This window comes from Varanus komodoensis, unplaced genomic scaffold (assembly GCF_004798865.1).
Source record: "Varanus komodoensis strain SLA01 unplaced genomic scaffold, ASM479886v1 scaffold5, whole genome shotgun sequence".
Lineage (NCBI taxonomy): Eukaryota > Metazoa > Chordata > Lepidosauria > Squamata > Varanidae > Varanus > Varanus komodoensis.
In genome coordinates, this window is record NW_025336087.1 from 49,638,730 (window position 1) to 49,643,520 (window position 4,791).

Consider the following 4,791-nt stretch of genomic DNA (forward strand, 5'->3'; position numbering starts at 1 on the left):
ACCCAAGCCGTTTAGGGCTTGGGTCCTGGTTACCTGAAGGAGCGCTTACATCCATATATGCCCAGTCGCCCCCTGAGATCGGCGGGAGAGGCCCTTCTCCGGGAGCCCTCCGTGAGAGAAATTAGGAGGGTGGCTACTCGGAGGAGGGCTTTCTCAGCGGTGGTGCCTAAGTTATGGAATGCGCTCCCCAGAGAGGTCCGCCTGGTGCCATTGTTATTTGTTTTTCGGCGCCAGGCAAAGACCTTTTTATTTAAGCAACATTTTAAATGTTAATACTACTGAATTTTATCTGGCCAGGGCGGCTTATTTTATATTGTGTGTTTTAAATTATTATGATTATTTTATATGTATATTTTAACTTATTGGTTTTATTTATTGTTGTAAGCCACCCCGAGGCTTCGGCGAATGGGGCGGCATAAAAATGTTTTAATAAATAAATAAATAAAATAAAAACATTGCCCTCATGGAAAAGCTATCAAAGCAACTTAAAGCTCTGAAAAACACAAGAGTCAAAGCTAATTTTGAGGAAGCATGACATAAGTTTATTCAGTACATTAGGGAGATAGTACAGTAAAGAACCCACTAGCAACTAATGGCTCTTTCTCCAACAACTTGGTAAGAAAAAATAGGCAACAATTCTGAATAATCACAACAATCCAGAACTTTGCTGTTACTTACCATTTGAGGAATTAAACGTGCACATGAAATATTTGGAGGGAAGAAAAAGATTGGAATTTGTTACATTTTTAAATATACTTATGTAATATATTTGAAACTGTAACATAACAAACACATTCAGTGAAAAAGTGGCTGGCAGGGGAAAGGTTAAACGCTTCACTCCTCCACTGCAAAAGTCTTTACATTAGAGAATAGGCATCAAGCTAATGTAAATGTGGCTGCAGTGTAGTAAATAATTTGGCCCCGCTTACAGTCTTATCCAAATGCTCCTGCTTCTGTTAATTTTCATAGTTAGGATGCTAGAAATTCCAAGCTGTAAGTCAAGAATGACAATTCAACATTGAGAGGTCAGTATTTTGGGGACGCCTGCTTCTGTTTTTTTAATAGCTTGCCGCAAGACCAGCTTGCTTCCTCTAGCTATTTTTATTTAGATTTAAATCAACACTATATTTGCATCTGTGGTTTGCAGTGTCAGCCGCCTTCTGCAGTGCTTGAAAACAGTGGGCCCACCCATACATTGGGTAACTCAAAGCAGGCCAAAATTCCCAACCCTTGAAAGCAATAGCAATTGCACCCTGCACTTCAGGTTTGTTCTGTCTGTCTGTCTTTCTTGTTTGTGATGTAAAAGAAGCAGATTTAAGCTATCAGGAAAATGAATAGTCTGTGGCTTCCCTGAATAGCTTGAAATAGAAAGAAAGATGGCTGATTATGACAGCCAATGATAAGGTACAGAACTGGAAAAGATTAATTATATAATGTAATAATTGTAATGTAAAATGTAAAAACTACCACATCAAAAGAACTGAAGATGATGGGACCAGCAACATGCCATCATCTTGTCAAAATACAAAGTAGACATTTTACTGTGATCTTTATTTTGCCTCAGTAGATGGGAAACATACTTCTTGGTCATTTGCTGAGGTCATTCCTAAGAAGTAATTGAATTGAAGGGGGAGGCAGAGGGGCCCTGGTCCCCTTATCATTTGTGACTGCCTGCTTAGCCATTGTTTACTGTGGGACATGATACAGGATGATCTAGCTAACATCTGAAGATTCATGGCTTTAAATTTAAGATCTCTAGTTTTCTATCCCATAATTGAAACCTTGATCTTGGATTGGAACAAACTGGGGGGAGGGGGGGAATCATACATTACAATCCTACACATGTGTACTCAGAAATACGTTTTATTAAGTACAGTGGAGTTTATCGACACGTAAAAAGGCAAAGGACTCTAGCCTTATTTTATTAGTTTTCAAAAACTACTGTCTGGGATCTATAAATAAGTGACTTTAGAAAACGATATGAACGTCATAGGGGTGTGGTAATCTGTACATTTGCATAGTATTCTATAAATCCATACAAAAAAATTACAAAATGCAATTGCAATGGCGTTTGTCATCAGCCAGTCTGAAGAAAATATATTCTAGCTATTCAAATAAATGCTAGCAATTCCACACACCCCAAAGTGGTTATGGTTTTTTAAACATCTTTAGTGTCATTGTGACAAAATTAGACTGAATTAGAGTTCTCTTAGTAATGTGGAGAATATAATTTTTGAAGATCCTGTACGTTTACTTCCTTGGCTATTTTATTGGTATATGTGAAATAGGTTGTCTTGCCAAGATATTTACCATCTAACAAAAACAGTACCATTTGTCAAAGCACCCAGGTTTTTTTTCCTATTTGAATAAAAGTACATGCTTTTACATTATTGTTCAGGTGTGTGAGTGAGGACCCATTTGTCCTTCTGACCTTCTAGAAATTTGGCCCTAATTTCTTGAGACTAGAGCTTCAAGATAGCAGAACATTTTCTGAAAGAAAGGAAAAGGAGGAAGAAATTTGGATGGAATTCTTTTGACTGCTTAGGGTTCAGTCTGGCATGACAGTAACATGTTATAAAACAAAACCAAACCTAATATGGTAGTAGTTTTACTAGTTAAGGGAGGAAGGAATTTGCCCAGTCCTGGAACAGGCATGGTCACACATCCAGCACCAAGTTGGATTGCTCTTCCATTTCTACTAATTTTGTGATGGTTTTCCATTGAGACTATGGGATTCAAACAGTTAAAATCTGGGCTTAATGGCCTCTAGCCAGTCTCAATCAAGCAGTCTCAATCAAGCAGCATTTCAGTTTTGTTCAACACTCTTGTGAAAACATGGAACATTACCTTCAGGTTCCCCAGTATTGTTAGGCACTGGGGGACATTTTGGGACAAGACAGGCCTGTGCAGGATGGATGGGTCCCACTGGAACCAGAATGGAACCAGACGGATAACATTAAAGAGGTGGCAAAGCAGTTTATAAACTGAAACCTGAGGGAAAGCTGACTGTTTCGGATTGCCCAAGTGTAGGAAGGGAAGAAGTAGGTAAAAAGGTTACAGTGACCACAATAACCAGTTGAAGAAGACAAAGTGCCAGAACAATAGTTGCATGTGGCTAGGTGTTTCTATGCAAATACTAGAGTTAGGACAAGGAGATTGTAGAGAAGCTGAATGAATTCTTTTCATCAGGAGAGGATGCAAGGCAGGTACCTGTCCCTGAGCTTATGTATTCTGGAAGGGAAACTGAGGAATTAGGGTAGATAGTAGTGACAAAAGATTACATTCTCAACTTTATTGTCAAACTGAAAAACAGCAACTCTCCCAATCCAGATGGTATCCATCCTAGAGTTATCAAAGAACTCAAGCATGAAATTGCTGAACTTCTTACCAAAATATTTAACAAGTCCCTGAAATTAGCTCTTGTATAAGAGGTTTGAAGAATGGCCAATGTAACGCCATTTTTTAAAAAGGGATATTACAGGCCACTTAGCTTAACTTCCGGGTAAACTTCTTGAAAGCATTATTAAAGAAAGAATCAGTAAGCACATAGAGGGACAAGCCCTGTTCCAAAAAACAAATACATAAAATCAGAATGGCTTCCATAAGGGGAAGTCTTCTCTCACTAACTGATTGGAGTTCTTCGATGAACTCCATCCCAGAGTCATAAAAAAGCTAGTGGAGGAACTCTCAGAACCACTGGCTATTATCTTTGATAAATCTTGGAAAACAGGAGTCTGGCATCAATTCCTGGAAATATCCTGGAGCAAATTATTTAAAAATCCATCTGCAAGCATCTTGAAGAAAATGCAGTGATTAATAGAAGCCAGCATAGATTTATCAAAACTAAATCCTGTCAGACAAATTTAATCTCATTTTTTGACTGGGTAACTTCCCAAATGAACAAAGGGAACACTGTGGACATAATCTACCTAGACTTTAGCAAAGCTTTTAATGCCACATGACATTCTGATAAGCAAATTAGCAAAAACTGGACTAGATAAAAAACTATTAGGTGGATCCAAAATTGGCTGCTGAATTGGAAACAAAGTGCTCATCAATGACACCTTCTCAAATTGGATGGAGGTAACTAGTAGGGTGCCACAAGGTTCAGTCCTGGCCCCAGTGCTCTTCAAAGTCTTTATTAATGATTTAGATGAGGAAGTACAAGGAAAGATAATAAAAATTGCAAAACTGGGTGGAATAGCAAACAGCCTAGAAGGCAGAATGAAGATCCAGGGTGATCTTGATAAACTTGAATGCTGTGCTGAAAGCAACAGAATGAGATTCAATAGTGACAAGTGACAAGTCCTCCACCTAGAAAAAAAGATACCAAATGCATTGATAAAAGATGCAGGAATACATGGCTCAAAAGAACTGGAAAAAAGATCTTGGAATAATTGTGGACAACGGGCTAAATATGAGCCAACAATGTGATGCAGCTGCCAAAAAGGCAAATGCTACTTTGGGCTGCATTAGTAGAAGTATTATTTCCAAATCAAGAGAAGTAGTAGTTCTCTTAGACTACTCACTAGTCAGACCTCATCTGGAATACTGTGTCCAGTTCTTTATTTATTATTTATTTATTTATTTATTAAAACATTTTTATGCCGCCCCATTCGCCGAAGCCTCGGGGCGGCTTACAACATAGATAAAACAAGTTAAAATCCATATAAAATAATCTTAATTAAAACTCACATTATAAAATAAGCCGCCCTGGCCAGATAAAATTCAATTGTATTTAGCATTTAAAATGTTGCTTAAATAAAAAGGTCTTAGCCTGGCGCCGACAAA